A 23,490-nucleotide genomic window follows, 5' to 3' on the forward strand; every position below is an offset into this window, starting at 1 on the left:
AAAATGGATCTTCTCTGCTTGCTCAAGAGATGCCGGCTGAGAAAAAACCAAAGACTTCTTTCGCTGCTCATGAGGGTCCGTTTGCTACCAAGAGGTATGTGATTGACATGACTTCTTCCAATGGGAAGAAATGTAAGGCTGCTAGATCTGAGCATGTGGCGTCTTCCATGTTGAGAATGGCTAGTACAATTGTGGATAAGATTACTCAGCGTAAAGGTTTTATCATGCCCCCAGTGCCGAAGTCTGTACCAGGACGTTCTTTGGGAGCCAAGTCCGGTTCACCTTTGTAGAGACTTGCTATTATGAAGAGTGGTAAGGTGGACTCTGCTACTAAAGTGGCGCCAAAGCCTGCTCCCTTTGCTGCTGAGATTGAATCGCCTCAGATTCAAGATCTTAAGCTTGCAATTTCTGAGCTTCGTTTTGCTACTTATGCTAAGAAGAGAGTGGATGAGCTGTAGAGCGTCCGTGTTGGTCTGCTTAAGAAGAATGAGCAACTGAAGGGTGAGAAGGATGGGCTTGAGGTTTTAAGACCTTCTCTATTTCTCCGGAAGACTTGCTTGCTTTTACTTTTAAGGCTTCCATTGGTGAAGTAGTTGGAGAAGTTAGTGCCCAGACTGGGGCAGCCAGGGGTGAAGCGTCGAATGATGCCGCTGCTAAGAGCGTTACGGCTGTTGAAGGTGTGGTGACCGAGTAGTCGTGGGATGTCCAAGCTGCTGTAGTGTAGTATTTTAGGTAGCCTTTAGGATTTTCTTTGTTTTTCCTTATAGCTTTTGTTTTGCTTGAACTCCTTCGGCCTTTGCTAGTTGTTTAAAAACATGTTTTCCTTCGTTTTTCTTCATCTTCACTTCTTTTGTTCATGCCCTAACCTTTAGACTTGATAGACCAGTGGCAGGCATGCTACTTTTTTATAAGCAAACAAACTCGCGTAGCCTATGCAGCCGTAGGTGTTGGTGTAGAACTTTGCAAAGTTGTTAGCCATAGGGTTGGCAGCCGGATGCCTTACTTACAGAAGCAGACAAGTCCGCGTAACCACTAGGCTGTTAACCTTGACTTTCTTCAATTCCGTAGGTTGCGTAGCAAGTATCACAACACTTTAGGACTTGGTGTAGGTTGTTCCGCGCTTGGCAGAGGTGAAGCTTATCGACTACGTAGCATGTCGGCAGTGGATAAAACTTCGTATATGCGCGCTAGCTTGTTTAACCTTTCACAAGAATGTGCGGTTGTATAAGTCTAGTGCGGCTTCACTGCTCGAAAGGCAAGCCGTAGGCAGTCTTCCGGAATCCGTAGGCTACCTTAGTGCACTCGATAGTAGCTTTAGGATTCCAGGGCAGCCGTCCATCGGATGTACTGCGTAATGTGCCCTCTCCGTCTCTAGGGCCTGGTTCCCCACGGATTAGGCCAAGAGACCCAAAATCCTTCAGTTAGCTAAGCCTTGAAAAAGACCATTGCGGCTACTTCTAGGAATCCCGGCGCAAGCCATCGTGCATCTAGTTATACTAGGGCAGCCAGGCTCATCCACGTTTGGATATTCGGAGTGTAAAGTTTATCCTCCCGTCTTGGAGAGCTGACCCATATGGGTGTCGGAGAATTGGTTTACCCTCTCGCACTGGAGAGCATGGTTGGTCCCTCGGGGGGCGCAATTCCTGCGATGAGTCCCTAAGAAGGGCGCAGTCTTCTTTTGAAGTGCAGGAGTGATTAGTTGTTGTAAGCATGCAGCCAAGCCAAGTTGTGATTACTTCTAAATTCCTCATTGAAAAACGAGTGAAACGAACGAGAACTTTAGCTGTAAGGTAGGAACTACATAACAACTGGATAGTCCTCAGCTTGTGAGGTGGTGCCCGTTGAGCTTATTGAGTCTTCAGGTTTTGATGTAGCAGGAGGTCACACATGGTACTTCTTCAGATTGTAGGCCATCCATTTCTTTTCAATCTTTTTACCGCTTCATGGTGGTGAGGGTGTAATTACTCTTGCCCCCTACTCTGCTGATCTTGTACGGACCTTCCCAGATGGGATCCATCTTTTTGGAGCCTTCTCTGCCGGCAGTGATGAAGGCTTTTCTGCGTCGTCGACATGCAAATGCCAGAAGTTTCCATCGGGTGGAGTAGGCGCAGCTAGAGTGTGCTCGGCTACTTCTGAGGCATCGTTGGGCTGATCTGTTGCGTCACCTAGGCTCGGCGTGAAGACGCAGTAGGGAGCTGTGGAGATGGGGCCATGTCATACGCAACAGGAGATGCTCAACTGCCGGTATTGGGCCACTCTAGAGTTGAATCATTGAGCAAAGGTCGGCTAGGGCCGTGTGATGCGCAGCAAGAAATGGTACTCAACTGCCGGTACATGTTGCTCCTATGTAGAATCTTTTAGGGTGACGAGGACAAAACTTGCTTTCGAGTGTGTCCTTCCAGTGTTGCGTTCGTCAGAAAACTTTACATCCGCCAGGGTCTACGCCTTTATCGTCGCGCGTCTGGATTGGGCAGAATAGTACGTCATTAGGATGATTGCATGCGTTTGAAAGTAAAACTTGTGCTTCTGGGTTGCAACAACTATCGCCAAAGTTAGCTTTTGAATTTTTAATAACATCGAGGAGAGCTTTTGAACTGTAGAATACAGGTAACTGTGGAATACAGGTAGTCGGGCCCCCATCTCTTCTCGCATGATGGTAGAGCTTATTGCTACTTTAGATACCGTCAAACATGTGAATAAGTCATCCGCTGCTTCTAGGGAGGTGATGTCGGGTACTTCTTCAAGTCCTTGAATGTGCATTGGCGAGCCTCATCCCAAAGTGCATACTTCTCTGCCAAAGCAAAAGAGTCTGCCAGAGTTAGATCTTCTTTCATGATCAATTTTCCGAATAACGGGTGGTCTGCTGGAAGTCCTTTTTGGAAGGCTGCTCTAGCTATCGAGTTGTTGCATCCGACTATTTTTGCCTTCTCTACTTTGAACCTCCTCACATAGTCGCGAAGTGACTCCTTTGGGTTTTTCTTGACGTTGAACAAATGATCAGATTTCTTTTTGATCGAGCGATAGGATGAATATTCTTTGGTGAAAACCAAAGAAAGTTCGTAGAAATTCCGGATGGATTGTGGCGGCAGGGTGTAGAACCAATCTTGCGCCTCGCCTTGTAGAGTGGTGGCGAATATCTTGCACATAAGCTCATCGTTGTTTCGATAAAGGATCATTGCGCTTCGGTAGCGCTTTAAGTGTCTCTCCGGGTCTTCATCCCTTTTGAAAGATGTGAAATGTGGCATGATGAACTCTTGTGGAGGCTCTGCCTGCTCGATCTCGTCCGTGAAGGGTGACCTGCTTATGTTGGTCATGTTCCATCGTAGTGCCTCGTCGGTGACCTCGTTGCGTTGGAAATCATGCAATCGCTTGGTCAAGAGTCTCTCTACTTCTTCCTGAATTTGCCTTTGTTGGGGTAGCGGAGCTTTCGGCTGCCCCCAGCCATGACTTGCTGGTCTAGACTGCTCTTCCATGTGTTGGCTCGTCTACGCCGCAGATGCAGTGCATGTGGTGCGTTCCTAGCAGGCGAGCGAGTTCTTCCCAGGCTGCTGGTTGAACTTGAGCTGGATTGAGTGACTGCCTCTCTCCGTCCGTCGTGCTGCCTACTCTGATGTGAGGTGGATGATGCTCCTTGTGGGCTTAGCCGCGAATGAACACTTTGTCCGGAAGGTTGCTCATGTTGACTATCGGAGTGTGACCCCAACCGTGAATGTATGTTCATCCGTGGGCCTAGTCGAGAGTACACGCTCCTCCGCGCGCTAAGACGAGAGTATACGCTATCTCGGGGGCCCAATCGGGAATGTACACTGCCTGAACGTTCGGCTCGTGGCTGGTCGAATGGCTGCTTGCCGGGACGCTGCTGGAAAGGTTCGTCTGCCCTTGTCCTACTTCGGGATACCTCGTCCGGGGCACGTTGGATCCCGATGCGTTGCAAAAGTTGATTCACCAAAGTTGTCTGTTGTGCAAGGGCGCTCATCAACTCTATGACTTGTCGAGACAAGTGTTGTTCGCCATTTGGATTGGAAGAGCTTGGAAGGAATGCGCCTCCTTGGGCAGTGGAAATGTGGTAGACTCCGGGCGCGAGATTTGAATTGGGAAATGTCAAATCCGCGAAAAAATATGGTGAGAATGCCCCCGGCTCGATGATAGGTCCGGATGGTTGAGATAGTCTTGGGTCGACTTGGGCTGCTTGGAAAGCCACTGGAGCATGATGGGCCGTGAGAGTGGGCTGCTCGTCGGGAGCAGGCTGGGTCACGAGAGCAGGCTGCTCGGCAGGAGCAGGTTGGGCCGTGAGAGTGGGCTGCTCGACGGAAGCAGGCTGAACCACGGGAGTGAGCTGCTCGTCGGGAGCAAGCTGGGTCACGAGAGCAGGCTGCTTGGCAGGAGCAGGCTGGGCCACAGGAGTGGGCTGCTTGACGGAAGCATGCTGGACCACGGGAGTGGGTTGCTCGTCGGGACAGGCTGGGTCACGAGAGCAGGCTGCTTGGCAGGAGCAGGCTGGGCCACGGGAGTGGGCTGCTTGGCAGGATCAGGCTGGGCCACCGGTGTGGGCTGCTCGACGAAAGCAGGCTGGGCCACGGGAGTGGGCTGCTCGTCGGGAGCAGGCTGGGTCACGAGAGCAGGCTGCTCGGCAGGAGCAGGTTGGGCCGTGAGAGTGGGTTGCTTGACGGGAGCAGGCTGGATCACGGGAGCAGGCTGCTCAATGCGCGGTGCATGTGAATGCGAGGCTTGGGCTTGGGTCCACGTAAACTTAGATGGCACGGCTTGGATCGTGGTCTTGGTACCGTGAGCCTTGGATGGCACGGCTCGGGCCGTGGTGAAGGCTCCATGGACCTCGCCACGAATGGCTACCGAAGTAGCCACCGCGGTGGTTCCCATGGTGGCCGTGGTGAAGGCACCATGGACCTCGCTGCGGGTAGCTACCGAGGTAGCCACCACGGTGGTTCCCATGGTAGAAGCTTGTGGTGATGATGCCGCTCCCCTTATTGTCGCATTTTGCCTCACGGATCTCCGGGCCGTGGTGAAGGCTCCATGGACCTCGCCACGAGTGGCTACCGAAGTAGCCACCGCGGTGGTTCCCATGGTGGTCGTGGTGAAGGCACCATGGACCTCGCCGCGGGTGGCTACCGAGGTAGCCACCACGGTGGTTCCCATGGTGGAAGCTCGTGATGATGATGCCGCTCCCCTTATTGTCGCATTTAGCCTCACGGATCTCCGCAATCCCATTTCTTGAACATTAGAATTTTCACTTGTGGAATTTTCTAAATTTCTAGCCATTATATTTTGCTTATACGTTTTATCAAAGAACCTTTGCAAGTAAAAAATTCTAATAATAAGAACGTATGAAAAATATTCAAATGGACTAGAAAATAAAGAAAAAACCTTTTTGTGCGAGAGTCTTCTACGAGTATGGATTTCAACTCTCAATGAAAGCACCAATTTGTGGATGCAAATTTCTTCCTCCTTGATCTTGGACAATTTTGCACCTACAAAACAATTAACACCTTAGGTTAAGGTCAAGATCCTCACGCGCCCACGATGAATGGGGGGGCTTTGGCCGAAGAACCTCCGATGCCAAAGTTAGAATTTAGAGAGAAAGAGTGTTTAGAGAATTTTGGGATTTTTGCCAAAGTGTTGGAATTAGCTTTTTGGTGAGAATGGGAGTATATTTATAGGGATAGGAGGTGGCTAGGGTTTTTAGGTTTAATTTAGGTTTAATTAGCCAATTTATTTGGCTATTAAACATAAGATGAATGTTTTGGTGGTTTTTGAATTTATTGGGTAATAAAAAGGAAGAAATTGTGAAAAAGGTAGAAAAAAGTGATGGATTAGGTTTTGAAATGGGGATAGCCGGCCATGTGATGTTTTAGGGTTGAATTGGATGTATTTTGTAGTTATTTGGATATAATGGATGGTTTAATTGACAATTAATGGGTTAATTAGGCAATAAACCCATTAATTAGCCAATTAACATAATTTAAAAGGAATGTGTTTGGGAATTACCTTGTAGAAAGGATTTGATGAGATGGACTTTGAATTGTTACCTATTTTGGGCACTTCTGTCTTGGTTAAAAGAGGGTTGCCCGCTGCTTGCGCGTAGGAACCTCGTTGTACTGCAAGGGTATTTTTGTCATTTTTGTCCAAAAATCCACGTGTCGCCCTGTGAATATTTTTGGCTCCACAGTTTTGATTAGGTGTATTTACACTTGTATCTCATTCTTAGCACTTTCTGCTTATTAGTGCACATTAATTAGCGTTCGGTTTTTATTTATTCGTATATTTCATATCCTTATCGCTTCCACACTGTCCACATGGCTACGTCACCATCACGTGACGGCCAACACGCCTTGGTTTTAGGTCGAGGTGTGTCAGTAATGATGTCACAAACATTTCTTAGACAAATAATAATCTTAAAAATTAAACCATAGTTCCACCGTTCATGTTTAATAGAAGAAATAACAATACAAGGTAGCAAGTGGCCCTTTACCACAGTGGTGGAAATGAGTTTTTTTTTTTTTATATATAAGATACTGCTAGTCTAATTCTTTTTTGAAATAATTGCCTTTTGTAATTTTTAGTTTTTTTTTAATAAAAGTATCTTGGGCCAAAACGGCAACGTTTTGGCCAAGTAATATTTAAAAAAATAATAAGAGTGAAAGGGTGAGGAAGTAGCACAAGTGCTGCACAGATAACATCCCTTGCCTTTTGCGCAAATCCAAGCTTGCTCGCTGCCCAATGGCCAAAACTTCTCCTTAAGGCATTTTATCAAGCAGTTAGAGGGCATGTATGAAAGACAACTCTAACCTTCAAAGGTGCAGCACCCAAGTCATCTATGAATATTCACCAGAGTTTAGAGGATCAGCTGACCCCGCTTGCCCCTAAATAGGTTCGCCCCTGGATGAGGTCTTAGGTTTAACTTTCGTTGATTGCAAATTTAATTTCAATTTATTATAACTGGCTCATTATGTAGCTTAACTCACATATCCTAATTTAAATGTAAGTATATCATTGTATAAAAAAAATGTATGCAAAATAGATTTTCTTTTTAGCTTTTCTAATGAGTTATTTTAATGTGTTACAAATAATAATTATATTTATTTGAGAAAGAATGACATTTTACATGTAACAAATCAAATAATATAAATTTAAAATTACAACTTAATCAAATTTGAATTTATCTTGGATTCATATTACGAAATGACAACTTCAAGTGTTACTTCTCAACTCAATTGGAATACAGCAAAGTCCACTCGAATTTGCATATGGATTGAACTAGAAACCGAAGCTCGAAACACAGGGATTAAACTTGGAATGGAACTTCAAATCCCCAAATCTTGTTCGAATTGCAAACTATATAATTAACCCAATAATTGATTATTGATAAATTATTAAGGGTAATTAAGCCTTGAGTTTGATGAACACATTAGTTTTAGTATGGTGAGTTGTTTTATATTATTGTATAAAGTCATTAAATGCTGCTGGGCCTTTCTTGTCCTTAAATCTACAGACTACAGCTCAGCCATGGCCAGTCCAATAGGAGGCAGATTGTTTGCCTTCTCTTGTTATGATGTCATTCTCATCCCTTTCTATTTGTACGATTGTTTTTAAGTTACGTTAATATTTTATATTGATTTTTTATAGAGATAATATGATAAAAAACAATAGAAATATAAAATATTAAAGTGACTTAACTATGACCGCATAAATAAAAAAAGATAGAAAAGGCACCATAGCAAACAATCTGCCTCCAATCCAATATACATGGTTCTTACAGTGCTGCTCTCTGCATGCATGCATGGAACCTGGGAATTTGATATTGTTTTCTAAAATAGCAGCATTATTGTTTTGTTTTGTTTGAATAATAGTACTCTTTGTTTTGTTCTCATAAAAAAATAGCAAATATTTATTTTGTTTAATTTTGTGGTCTTGCTCTTCGATGCTGATGCATGCTGAGATTTTAAGCAAATGACACGTCGTTCCTAGGTAAGCTAAGGTGTCATGAACCAATGTTCCAGGCCTGCATTGGTGACATTTAAACTTGTCAGAGATTCAAAATTTTCTTGGTTTACGAAGGGTTTTAAATTTGAATTGAATATCAAAGTGCGCATATCACAATGAACAAATAAGACTAACAAAATAAGAAATATTATTAATCAAACGAGAATGCTGGAACAGCTACAAAACCTTAGGAGACTACATTGTGAATAACTTGATTCCTCAAACTAAATTACAAGCTCTATTTATAGAGCAATAAACCTAAGAAACCTAATGCGTAAATGCCAAAAATACCCTACTACAAAATCAAAACAAATATCTAATTAATTTCCTAAATAAACCTAATAAATTCTAACACCTCCCGTCAAACTCATGGCGGTACACGACATGAGTTTGCCAACAAGCAGATGTGGATGCAAGCCTCCAAATTCCAATGTCGATGTCGATGTCAATACCAATACCGATACCGATACCAATTGCGAGCTTCCAAACAAACCTGAGCAAATAAACAAAAAACATATATTTCCTTTGCCCGTGTGGGCCTCAAAAACTCTAAACAATTTTTTTTTCCTTCTTTTTTCTCTCTTCTTCTGGGCGAAGAGGTGCAACATCGCACCTTCTTCCTTCTTTTTCATTTCCATGGGTTTTTTTTTATCTCTTTTATTTTTCTTTTCCTTGCAAACAATCAATACCAAATAACAAATCTAAAACGAAAACACAAACAGCGGAAGATGACGGAAACAAAACTGATACAAACAAATTGATACCAACGAGAACGGATTGAACCCTAAGGATCGAATCGGCTCTGATACCGAGTTGAATATCAGAGTGCGCATACCACAATGAACGAACAAGACTAACAAAATAAGAAATATTATTGATCAAACGAGAATGCCGGAACAACTACAAAACCCTAGAAGACTACATTGTGAATAACTTGATTCCTCAAACTAAATTACAAGCTCTATTTATAGAGTAATAAACCTAAGAAACCCTAATGCGTAAATGCCAAAATTACCCTACTACAAAATCAAAACAAATCTCTAATTAATTTCCTAAATAAACCTAATAAATTCTAACAGGGTTAGGGTAATATTAAGGAGATTAAATTTTTTAAATCAAATGATGTAGTTGTAGATAATTGAATTATTAAGTGTCAATAAACATGTTTATTTCTTATTGATGAAACATTATTCAGTTTGCAAATTTAGTTTAAAATTTTGGTCTTCCTAACATTATTCTTTAATTTGTAAATTTTTTATCATGCTACTATGTATTGGCATGCACCAGATAAAAGGAGCATCGGATGTTTAATTAAGGGTTTTATATTTTTAAAAGTAAACACATGCGTATCCCTTAATAAAAATTCAATTATGTATATTAATTCTGATTACAAATAAGTAAATAGTTCTAGAAACAATAGGCCCTCATAGTACAAGCCTTTTACCTATATTTCCACTATCCACCGCAACTTCCACAAACCTTGCATTTTCACATGCAAAAGGTTTAAAAAGTCAACCAGCATGGGATACCATTTGGCTGAAATGAATTGAAATGAAACGCAACCTTTACCTATTATATATCCTAAACCAGTGTCTCTCATACTTTCAGTTGTACTAGTATTATCACTGAACTCAGATGCAAAAAAATCAAATCAATTGTAACGAAATCACCAAAGCAAACTCTTAAAACGATAAACACGCATAAGAACACAAGATAACTTACAGTGATTTGGTTAATTGTTTCTATGTCCACTCTAGTGATTAAATTACATCGAGAAATGTCACTAAAAACTAAAAAACAAGAACACTATTAGGGTGCGTTTGTTGTACCGGACTATCTCGGACTGGATTAGCTTTAGGGACTAACCAGGACTGGCTTAGACTAGATTAAGCTGGACTAACTTAGTAAAGCGTTTGATGCAGTGTCGGACTAAAAAGCTGGATAATAACAAATTCTAATATCATATTATTTAATTCATATTTATTAATATTTTATATTATTTAATACATATTTAGTATTATTTTATTCTTACTACTATCTGGCTTTTTCATTCTAGAAACCTCCCATCTTTACTCCCAATTCTTTTCCGCTAATCCCCCATTTTCTTCCTTATTTTGCTCTGTCCCTCTCCCTCTGATTCTTCCAAATTTTTATCACTCGCTTCATCTCCATCTTTTTCTTCGTATTTCTTTCCGTTCATCTTCCTCTTTTCTTCCTAATTTTTCTGGGAAGCAATTGGCGAATCAAAACCCAAATCAGAGTCTAAGTCATCTGGGTACTCATGGGTCTGCTTCTCCGGTGTCAATGGTGAAGGTCTGCGATCAGGGAGTCTGGACTAGGTGCAATGTGATTAGAGTGATTGCTGTGCGTTTCAGACGCACAAAGATTTTTGTAAAAAAAAAAAATTTGGCTTTTTTGTTTAGAATTTTGGATTTTGATCTGGTTTTGAAAGTGGAAATATTGCAGAATTTTTTGCCTATTTTGCTTCGAATTTTGCAGGATCTGGATTTGGAAATGGTAGATGAAAGGGGCGAAGCAGGGGCATAGTTTATATATTGGACCTGGGTTCCGAATCTTGTGAGGGACAAGTAGATGGGAGGGGCGAAGCGAGGAGGGACCAAGCAGGGAGGAGTTGGCTTAGCAGTCCGGCAGATTTTGGGGGGTTTCGCTAAGACCCTTTAGCGAAGTGCCTAGTCCCATTTAGTCGGGACGAGTCTCATTAAAGCTTGTCCCGGTTTGTATCAAACACAGGACTAGACTACCCCTTAGTCCAGTCCAATCTAGTGAAAGTTAGTGAGTGCAAACAAACGCACCCTTAGTTTACAAGAAAACCCCTTAGGCTGTGTTTGTTTGACTTCATTAGCTCTCACTAGACTAGACTAGATTAAGGATTAGAGAAGTCCGGTGTTTGTTTCTGACAGGGACTAGTTTTAGTGGGATTAAGGTTCACTCACCTCTACTAAGGGGTTCGCTAAAGGGGCTTAGCGAGACCCACCAAATACCATGGGACTGCTAAGACCATCTCCCTTGCATCCTCCATCTCCAACTCCTCGTCATCTTCGACTGCATCATCTCTGGGTTTTCTGAAATAGAGGGTTCTGGGTTTTTCGGATTGGATTGGTGTAATTGAGGAAGAGGGAAGAGAGAGAGAGAGAGTTCGATGAAGAAGGGTCTTTTTCATCTGGGGTCGGTGAAATTGACAAACAGACCAGGTTTGTTTTGCAAATGGAAATTTCATGAAAGAGGATTGGGTTTTCGAATTGAGGTTGGGTTTTTTCTGGGTTGGATTTGAAGAGGAAAGAAAACAAATGAAAAGAAAGAAAGATTATGGGTTAGATTAGAAGAGAAAGCAAAGGAAAAGACGAGAAAATACAGGTTTGATTTTTTCTGGTTTTGAACTAGGAGGAATTCTGGGGTGCGAAGAACAGAAAGCAAGAACAAAAGTGAGAAACGGAAGAGAGAGAGTAAAAAAAAAGGGGGTAATATTAATAACAGTAAAATATTAGTCCGGTGTAATATTAATAATAGTAAAATGTTGATTATTTTTAGGATCTGGGTTATCTGAAACAAGTGTGATGTGGATTTTCTAAAATAAGTATGATTGTTAGCTTGGAAGTTCATGAGTTCAATTAGAAGTTTTCATAACTAGTAATTAAAAATAAAAATTTAGTCCTACCTAGTCCGGTACTGCACCAAAAGTGTCACAATTCCAGTACTGCTTAGTCCATGCCAAGCCAATCCAACTTAGTTCCTGAAGTTAATCCAGTCCGAGATAGTCCGGTGCAACAAACAGACCCTTAGAATTTAAGGGCTAGTTTGGTATTGCTGTGTTTTGAAAAAAAATTGCTTCTGTTGTGCTGTGAGAATAAGCAGCTATGAAATAAAGCAGCAGAGTGTTTAGTAAACTTTTTTGTAAAAGTGCTTTTGGAAAAAAATAGCAGTATTATAGTGTTTGGTAATCTTTTATGTAAAACAGCAATGACAGTGTGAAATGATAAAAAATGGTATAATACTAGATGTGCCATTAATTTAATTTTCTTCACAGATAAAGGTGAATTACTAAATATATTTTATTTTTAAAAGAAAAATATTTATAAACTTTATCTTATATAATCCAACATTTAATAAGAAATCATAATCCAACGTTTAACAATAAATCATAATCCAACATCAACACATAATCCAACATTTATGCTGCTTCATGTTTTCAACTTTTTTTCAAAGCTTATTTTTGCTGCTTCACGTTTTCAGTTTTTTTTTCACCCAAAACTGTGAAAATAAGCTGTTTTTAAGTGTTTACCAAACACTTTTTTAAGCTCAGTTTTTTTTATACCCACTTTTTAATAAAAAAACTTCAGTATCAAACCAGTACTAAACCTGAAGTCTTAATACCAAGCACGCTCCCCTCATAACACTCAAACTTTCTCTTGTAATTCTTGTTTAGTGCCAGAAATGAAACAAGAAACATAAAACCTTTAGGAGAAACCCCAAAATTTAAATTCTTTATCGCAATATACAACTAGTCGGTTAGCTAGGTCAACCAATCACACCACGAATCCTTCAGACCTTGAAGCCCCTAAAGGCGACGACGAATCTTTCTCTCAGTGAGAATAAAAAGAAAAAGGAATTGGTTGCATGGGTAAGTTACTAAAGGTGTTTTCCCACGTGAGGGGTAGTACTGTTTAAGAGGAGTGTTGTTGAAGAATGCAATTTCACCTCAGAAGCTTAACAAAAGAAATCACAACTTATATTAAATGATTCCATTTTTAATAGAATCGAAGTCTTTTGTGACGTGATTAGTAATAGCTAGACTGCTGCTTTGACTTTAAAATCTTGACAGCCTAACCCCACTTCCAACTCACAAGAGCAACCCCAAAAAAAAAACACAAGGAGAGAGTTAAGAAACATGCCAGGTGAAGTTAAAACTACTATAAACTGGAAGAAGCAGCAGCAGCTGTGGGGTTATTTTCCTGGAACCATCCACAAATTAAAGAGATCTATGCCCTACATATTCCCAGTTCATGTTTTTCTTATCTCAATCATGTTCTCATTGAGGTACTCCCTTATCTTGTTGGTCACATGTTATGTGTACATCACTAATGTGTAAAAAGTTGATACTTCATGCATTGTTCAATCAAGTTTTCCGAATAATCCACCAGATAAATGACGATAAAAGAAAGTTTCACAAGAAAATTTGGGCACAGGACAACTCACAGATCCAATAATTGTGCAAGGTCCTCGATGGGTAGGCCATTCACTCTTCAACATTTTTGTGTTCTGTCATATGACATTACAACCAATTTTGGTAGGCAAAAATGGAAAAGTAAAATTTCTTGTCTTCTACTACACAGCACAGTCATTTAAAATATATATATATATGTGTGTGTGTGTGTGTATCTTGAACTATTTTGCAGCTTTTTGTGCCTCAGCAGAAAAAATAGGACTTTGTTTTGTCTTATGATTGCTAGATGGTTTGCATGGATTGCTGATTTTTGTTCTGATAAGCCCTCTTTTGATAATTTGTATTCCTTCCATGATATATATATATATATATATTAGTTTAGAGACTTTTTATTTTTATACACGTGATACTGTGGAGGAGGAATCGAACATGTAGCTTCAAATGTCTGATTAAATATCTTTTGCACAACCATACCAAAAAACCCTTTACAAAGAAAATAGGAAAAGAAGAAGCATAAATTAATCAAAGGATAATTATACATCCCTCATTTATGAGAATAATGACTATAAGCATCATAATTGGACCGTTCATTCTCTTTATTATCATTTAAAAATTAAATTTAGAAAAATTTGTTCAACTTGGAGACTGTTTAATCATTCTTATGAATAAAAAAAGATTATGGTTCATCACAAAGATGCTACTTGTTATTGTAATCATTGATTTGGTCAATAGATGTCTAAACAGTCACCAAACCGAATGAATTTTTCTAAAAAATAATCATAAAATATATTAAAAAGAATAAATTATTCCGATTATTCCTATTGTGCAGTAAAATGATACCACGTTAGTGTCCTCCTTTAAAAAAAAAAAAGGCTATCCACACATAAATTGCTTGGACTTAAAAAACCATCATTGCCTTGGAAGATTTGGACCCAGAAACAGAAAAGAGTTTTGGGCCTGGAAGAGTATTGTAACGGGCTGTTTCGTTGACGTGAGCCAATGGGCTTATACTATGTTGCTATTTCAGCTGGATTTGAAGATGAATTCATGGTTTTCATCGCTACTTTTCACTTGCATAATTATGAATAATACTTGCATTTTCTTTACCATATAAATTTCATAATCGGAACAGTGAGTTGAACAACAGATGAGAACTTGGGAGTACAATGGGAGCAGAAAGTTGCAGTTTTTGGATCAGTTGGAGGAGGAAAATCATCACTTTTATACGCCATATTTGGAGAGATGCCGAAAATTTCAGGAACACTGAGTTAAAAAAGTTGAAAATGTTCACCTTCTGTCATGGACTCATGGACCAAGTTTTTCTTTTTCCAAAAATTTTGAGTTGCTTACTATTTTCTTGCTTGCAGACAGGTTGATTTTTTCGGAACAATTTAGCCTAGTTTCTCGGACTTCTTGGATACAAAGCGGGACAGTTGCCGATAACAGACTCTTTAGGATGTCAATGGACACAAATAAATTTGAGAAGACCATAAAAGCTTGTGCTTTGGATAAAGACATTAACAGTTTTGATCATGGTGGCGGCTTAACATGAGTGGAGAACAGAAGCAGGGGAAGCAGATGGCACGAGCTGCTTATAGCGATGTTGATATCTATCTCCTTCATGGTCCCTTTAGTGCAGTGAACTCGCATGCTGCCATAATTCTATTTCCCGATGAAAGACAAACTTAAAGGTTTTATGAAGCATGAAACCTGATTTTGGTCTCCTTGCAGGATCAGTTTACTCAATTTAATGACGGATACTGGAATCTGTCATGGATCCTCTAGCAAAGAAAACTGTAATTCTGGTGACTCATCGAGTTGAATTTCTCTCAGAAGTTGATACAACTTTGGTATGTATATTTTATTTCCCGGCGATGCAAGATGGACAAGTATTCAATTCGAAAACTATGAGTTTCTTGACTATTGGAACATCATGCAGTAACAACACTAGGTCCTTCAAGTTATCAAAGCCAAGGAGGATCTTTCGATGGAGATACGGTTCAGCCAGAGGAGCCTCATGCGGCTTACTTCATTGCAAGTAACAGTGAAAAACAAGTGAGGATGATATATTTCACGCAATTCTAGTTTCTTCATTTATAAAACAATTTCCATGTCATGCGGCTTCCTTTTCATACATATATAATATCACATATCCCAGCTTCTCCGAATTCATGCATTTTGAGTTGATTATTTTAATTGTATATATATATTTTTTCTGTTTGATTGCTGGAAAAACCATATATGTATGCAATGAAAAGAGAAAACCTAATATACATGCAATAGATTAGCTAATATACATGCCTTTTTAACCAGTGAACAGGAAGTTTGGATATTTTACTTCAAATAATTGAAAGGGGATTGGCTAAATTTAACGAGTTTCTATTGTTTAGTAATATATACCCTGTGGTCAGTGAGAATTCAAGAATTGTACTTTTTTATTGGAAATATATTTGTGTTTAGTTCTCCATTGTCATTGTTTGGTTAATTAAGGTATTTTGTTGCTTTATTACCGCATTGCATATTATAATGATTTGAATGGATTTTGTTAAGTCCTGAATGGTTTTTGTTACTGCTACTGCTTCCAACATGCTAGTAATTAGAAATGGGAGACGAACAACAATAAATTGAAAAAGTGAAGGCCAACATCGATTATAGAGCTTGGACTGTAGAAGAGAGCAAGGTGTTGTTACAATTATTCGTTGGGATGTGAATTTTTGTGTTTGAATTTGTTCATCTCGTTGGGGTAATGATTTCAGATTATCATGGTAGTTGTGCTGATTTTGTTATTTGTATGCTTCCATTCGCAGAAAACTATGAGTGCTTTGTCATAGTTAGAATTGGCTTCTTTGGCTGAAGCATCTAAGAAGTTGGAGCCCCTGAGATAAGCTATTGTGCATAGCTTGCTTTAGCATAGGAATAAGAATGTCAGGCTTCTAATGGCCAGTTGTGTCACTAAAATGTTTTAGCTTCTAATGGCCCTTTGTGCATAGCTAGACCATGTTTGATTTCACTGTATGCTCATGATTTGAAAGACGCTTACACTCCTAGTTTGTTTCTTAACATTTTTAAACTCATTATTAGCACTTTCATGGAGCTAGCTAAACATGCTCTATTTTTATGTTTTACCAAGTTACAAGTATATGAAATCAGTGTCCCTAAATTGTTTAAGTGCAATTCGACTTTCTCTTTTGATTTTCTTTTTCTGGGTAATAAATTTCAACAATAACAAGTAAACCAATCGGAATTTAGTGTGCTTGAGTTTCTGTGATATATTTGTTATTGTCACTGATTAGTTAGCTATGAAATTATGATTTGATAATTGGTGTTGTGTGTATATAGGTTAATCATTTGTTGGTCATGGTTTAATTATGGTGTGTGTGTGTGTGTACATATTAATTGTGGTGTGTGTGTATATAGATTAGATGATGGTTTCGACGTAAAAAATTCATGTTGGTGGTGTTTGGGTGTGTTGTTAACTTCTTTATGATTTTGTTTATTTGGTTGGGTAGTTTATATAACGTCTCCATCAAGCATGGAAGTGGAAGGTGGGGAAGAAATGGAAGTGGACGAAGTGGAGGAAGAAATGGAAGTGGAGCAAATGGTGGAAGAACAAATTCAAGAAGAAGAAGAAACTGATGAAGAAGAAATTGAGGAAGAAGAACTTTATGAAACTATTAAATATTTATTGATGGCAATTCAAGCTGTAGTCCACGTGCTAAAAGAGTTTATAATTACATTTGGACAACCTATTGAACGTCCTTTAAATCGACGATTAATTACTATAGAAGGATACAATTATATACATAAAGTATTGAAAGAGGACCACCTAGAGGATTTCCAGCAAAGGTATAGAATGTATCATGATGTGTTTGTGAAGTTATGCTCTAATATTAGAGAAAAAAAACAGTCTTACGAGATACAAGATTTATTTGCATAGAAGAAATGCTTGCAACAATTTTGCTTATTGTTGGACATAATAGTAGATATTGTCTACTACGTGATACGTTTGGCCGATCACAATGGACTGTCAATAGAAATTTTAACAAAGTTTTAAAGGCCTTGAACACAATAGCACTAGAGATGATGGCCAAACATGGATTATAGTGCCATCTAAAAGAAGGGAAAGTACGAGATTTTACCCTTACTTGAAGGTACGTATAGTGTGTCATTTTTATTTTTATTTTGTATCATTCTAATTTATTCCAAATGATAAACTTAACACTCTTTTAGGATTGTATTGGAGCTATTGATGGCACACATATCCCATCATCAGTGTCCGGATGCGATATAAGCAGTTATTGTAATCGTAAGGGTGTCATATCACAAAATGTATTAGCTGCTTATAACTTTGATTTGGAATTCATGTACATCCTTAGTGGGTGGGAAGGATCGGCTCATGATTCAAGAGTACTAAATGATGCTTTGACAAGAAGGAATGGACTTAAAGTGCCACAAGGTATCAAATTATTATTTATCATTTTTATTATTATTTAATTTCTCATTAATCGATTGAGTTGCATATTAAAATATATATTATCAAGTAAAATTTTCATAGTAGATTGTGGATTTCCAAATAGACGTCAGTTCTTAGCTCCTTATCGAGGAATCCGATATCATGTCCAAGAGTATAGTGGTTCGGGTCGTGAGCCTAGAAACGAAAAAGAGTTGTTCAATCTTCTTCATGCTTTTTTATGAAATGTCGTCGAGAGGATAATTGGTATTTTAAAATCATGATTCCCAATTTTAAGGATTGCACCTCCATTTCCATATGCAACACAAGCGGAGGTAGTATTAGCTTGTGCAGCAGTGCATAATTTTCTTCGTAAGGAGTTTAGATCGGATGAGTTTCCTATTGAACCAGATGATGAATCTTCTTCGTCTCCACCATTGTCAGTTTCTGAAGGGGATCTTGACCAAGATTTTCAAACACAAGAACAACAACGGAATATTGCTAATGAATGTAGATATAATATAGCTTTGGACATGTGGAGAGATGCCCATAATGATAACAATGTGAATGGAGGATAATGAGTCACAAATAATTCTAGTGTGGTAATGATGAATTTCTGATGATGTTCTTGTAATGTTAAGTTTTGTGGCTGCGTTCGAGAAAGCAAAAAAGAAAGAAGAAAATATTACTTGTAATGATGAATTTCTGATTAATATAAGGTTTTGTCGCTGTGTTTGAAACTTGGAATTTGAAATTTCATCTGATTGCTTAGCTACTACAATTACATTATTATTATGTGTATTTGAGTTCATGATTGTGCTTGCTAACACTTCAAATTTATTATTAATGGATCTCCTTTGATTTAAAACGTTTATGTTTCTTGTGCATTATTTCATTTTACGTTATAAGTTCAACTAATAAATCCTAAGAAATTCACAAAAGAAATCCATACAAATCCATAGAAATCTATAATAGAAATCCATATAAATATGTTGAAATCCATATAGGATTGAGAATATTTTAAAATCCTTTGAAATTTGTCACTTCAAAAGTCTATTAAAATCCTGTGAAATCCAAATTGACTACACCTGTCATGCCCTGATCCCAACATATGCCCATGATCAACACGTGACGTCACCAAAACTCGTATCTCAAACTTATTCCGCCTCCAGAATATGGCAAATTACAACTTCATAATCAAATTTCGTAGTGATTTTTCGTATATCTTATGGTTGCATCTAACCTCCTCGTTAGACTGCCTACGTACCTTCAATAGGGATCAAGCCATTTGTAGTTCGTCATACATTACACTTGAACAATTATCACATCATTCACTTTATCTTTAGCGTCATACATCCATAGCATGTAACATATCAAATAACCAATGAAGCATAGTAGTAATCTCAAGCTACCATGATCAACTAAAATAATCATAATAATAACAATCATATTCAACGTCATTCCACAATCCTGTCAATTAAACAATTCATGAATGAAAGATGCATGATCTTAGCATTTAATTACGTTAATCAAACAATGCGATAACATATCATTTTATGAATCTAATTAAAGAACTCTATATAATTCTCTAATTGGATTATAAGTAATAAACATGGTAAATCTAATTTATATTCACAAGGTTTAGTGCGGGTAATTCCCATTTGCTCGAATCTAGGATTCTAGACTAACCTTATGGAAATGAGCAAGAGCAAGGATTCCGGATCTCTCAACGGAATCCAAAATATCAAGCGGTTTCTCGTAATCTACCTAGATCTGTCACATGTAAAATCAATGCCTACATCATGGAAATGGTACATTGGGCCAATCAGACACTTAGGCCATCTCCAACCGATGGCTGGCCAGATGGCTCGTTTTAGCCCTCTGGCCCTCCAAGATTCTCCAAGATATTAATATTTTAATGAACAGTACAGGGCCATATTTGCCTCCGTCTCCAACCGATGGCCAAAGGGCCAGAGGGCTCGTTTTAGCCCTGTCACAAAAAACCGTCTCCAACCGAGGGCCAAAGGGCCATAGGGCCAAACATAATTTATTATTTAAAAACTACAATTTAAATTCAAATCTAACGGCTAGGTGACGTCAACATGATGTCAGCTAGCCGTTGGTAGCTGACATCATGCTGACGTCAGCTAGCCGTTGGATTTGAATTTTTTTTTGCTATAAATAGGGTGGATATTGGGCTATAATTCACACAACTTTAAATTCAATCTATTTCAATTCAATCTCTTGCAATTCAATCTCTTTCAATTCAAGTTTGCAATGAATTCCAACTTTGGATCTTCATCCAATTCCAATTGGGGGTCCTCATCCAATTCCAAATTGGAAGCAAAATGGGCGCAAATGAGACGAGAAGATGAGGAGTCTGATGAAGAAGCTGAAGTAAGGAGCAACACACAAAACATGGCAGCAGCCATGGCTGCGGCCATGGTGTGTCAGCCAACTGAGGAACAACCTCAATGGGGTGGCTCTGTTGCTGGTCGCTCTTACAAACCACGAAACAGAGCGATGGCGCATGCCAATCTGATGAACAACTACTTCAACCCCGACTCGGTGTACACAGAAGAGGATTTCAGACGTCGCTTCCGGATGAGGTGTCATGTCTTCGAGCGTTTACTTCGTGATGTCCAGCAGGTCAATCCATACTTTCGACAGCAGCGGGACAGAGTAGGCCGCCCTGGTTTCTCACCTCATCAGAAGGTTACTGTTGCACTTCGAATGATGGCATATGGCTCCTCAGCTGATTCGATGGATGAAACCCATAGTATGTCTGAGTCTACATGCCTTGATACTCTTGAAGAATTTTGTAACACAATTGTTTAGGTTTACAAAGACGAGTACCTCCGAGAGCCAAATCAAGAAGATCTGAATCGGCTCCTTCACAAAGCTGAATCGGTATTCTACAAGCACGGTGGAAGATTATCAGCGAATCGGCAAGAGAGTGGAGTCGAGAAAATTTGAACTCCATCATGATGTCTTGCATCATATTACACAATATGATAGTGGAGGATGAGCGAGATGGGTATATTGATGGAGAGTCCGATGATGACCAAGAAGATCCAAATAGGTCAAGAAGGGCTCTAGCAAAAATATATGATGGGCCTAATTTGCCTTTCAATCCAAGAACTGGTAGTATCTCTTTAAATGAGTATATGAGGCGCTATAGAATGATACGTTCTCGTGCCACAAATACGTACCTACAACAGGATCTTGTTGCACATCTTTGGGCCAAAAGAAGCATGGAGTAGGCTTTTAAGTTTTATGTTGTTAAATGTTTTTAAAAATGTTGTTTAAGTTTCATGTTGTTAAATTTTTTTTTATGTTGTATAATTTGTATGTTGGTTAATGTTATTTAATGTTATTTCATATTGTTTAATGTTGTTTCATGTTACTTAATTTAATTTAATGTTGTATAAATGGCCTAGGAAAAAAATAGAATTGAAAAAAATTATGAAACAAATTTTGTGAAATAGAAGTTATAGGAAATAAAATATGAATCAAATTTTGTAAAATAGAAGTTATAGGAAAAAAATAGAATTTAAAAAAAAATTGAAACAAATTTTGTAAAATAGAATTGAAAAAAAATATGAAACAAAATTTGATTAATATGAAAAGGAAAAAAAAAGGGAAAATAAAAAGTTAAAAAAAAAAAAAAAGGCCTAATAATACAACGGCTACTAGCCGTTGTATTAAAAAACATTCAAACTATTAGTGTCGGTTATAACCGACACTAATAGTAGAACTATTAAAAAAAAAATAAAACCTGTTTAATGCTGTCGGTTTTAACCGACAGCAATAGAAAACATTAAAAAAAAAAAAAAGCCAGCCCGGGGCTGGCTGGCTGGCCGAAAGCAGCCAGCCCTCCAGCCCTCCAGCCCTCTCCGATCCCGTGGGGCCCTCCCAGATTCCAGAGCCCTCTGGCCTAGCCCTCGGTTGGAGACGGTTTTAGGGCTATTTTCGGCCCTCTGGCCCTCTGGACCCTTCGGTTGGAGATGGCCTTAGATAAACTGCGAGGCTCAGGTGAGTGACAATAATATAGGTATGTGATATTTAGTAAAAACAGACCATCGATCACAATCTATAAACATTGAGTATAGAATCATGCTTTATGAAATCATAATCAAGTCACTGCAAACTCCGAAGAAGTCACCTAGACATCCAACGGCTTTTCTAATTCAAACCTCAAGATTCTCAAAACCATCATTCATATGTACATAAAAAAAAACTAGGGTTAGAGGGACGCAGTTCGCCCGAAGCCTACATATGTAACCAAACAGGAAGTGGACCCCAAATCGTTTTAACCAAGCAAAGCCACCCCTGAAAAAGTAACCAAGTAGGCAGTTACCCCCTAATGCGGATTAACCAAGTAGAGTCACTCCTACATCTATTAGGAAGTGATCACCCAACGTGGATTAACCAAGCATGATCACTCCTAAGCATACATGGCCATAAGGATCGCCCCAATGTTGACTAACTAAGTATGATCCACATATAGTATGGTCCCCCAATGCGGATTAACCAAGCAGGGTCAAGATAATCAGGTAGGTAGTGACCCCCCAACGTGAATTTACTAAGCAGAGTCACACCTACAAAACTGTTAGGCAGTGATCACCCAACACGGATTAACCAAGCATGATCACCCCTAAGTATAAATGGCCATAAGGATCGCCCAACGTGGATTAACCAAGCGCGATCCATAAATAGTATGGTCCCCCAACACAGATTAACCAAGAAGGACCATCCATGTACCACTGCTACATGGTGCAGTTAGATCAAAACACAAACCACTTACCTTTATCTCATTCGCTATGATTTACATTGTAATCACTTGCACTATTAACTTCTCATGACCATTAACTATCTTATCATACAAGCATAAAAGTTCTACATAATACTTCTCATAAGATTCTGGGTTCACATCGTCATAAAAACAATCATACACATCATACACATCATACATATCTAACCACATTTCATAAACGTTTCCAAGCTATAGTCGACTCACAATTAATAAACATAGATCGATACTAAAAATAAAAATAACAATTCAATAGAAAGCACATTTAATAAACAAGTATAACTCAATATGGTGCCACTAATACATATATCGAGACACACATCAACTGGAAATGACACGTCATCGTGATGAGCCAACTAAGCTCCATCAAGCCTCAACAACAAACTAGAGATAAATGACACTCTAGAGTAGAGCACGTTGACTAGAACGTTAATTGTCGATAAGGTAAGTCCATTAAGGTCAACAATCTAAGGTTATTCAATCCGGAAGATCCGCACATTGGATTTCCGATTCGTAAGTTCTCAAAGGTCCAACAACTGATAACTAGGGTGTTCACAAAATTGTACGGCAATCCAACGATTGGATTGTCGTCAATCACACAAACAAGTGGTGGTCCAATTTGATCACCACACCAAACAATTGAATTTCGGGAAACCGAGCTAGACATAGGTTCAGAGGGTCACAAAAAGGTATTTGGTACCTAGACAACACTCGTGGAATGTCCCATGCACCACCACACGTGGTGGTAGCCAAGGTGGAAGGTTTAGAAAACTTGAATTTTCACAACTAGGCTGACGATAAATTCTAACCGGAAACCGTCCAAATTCACTGAAGAAAACCAGATTTCTAGGGTTCTAAACACCCAACTCTAAAATGAATATGAAAGCACGAACCAAGCATACCAACTTGAAGATTATGAAGAGTAGATGAAGTTTCATACCTCACTCGAAGGAAATGGTTGCCGTAATCATTGAAAAAATGATAAAATTGCTGGAAAAGTCATGGCTTTGAACTGCAAAGATGGAAAATAAAAGGGGAAATCTAACA

The sequence above is a fragment of the Malus sylvestris genome, chromosome 9 (assembly GCF_916048215.2).
Source record: "Malus sylvestris chromosome 9, drMalSylv7.2, whole genome shotgun sequence".
Taxonomy (NCBI): Eukaryota; Viridiplantae; Streptophyta; class Magnoliopsida; order Rosales; family Rosaceae; genus Malus; species Malus sylvestris.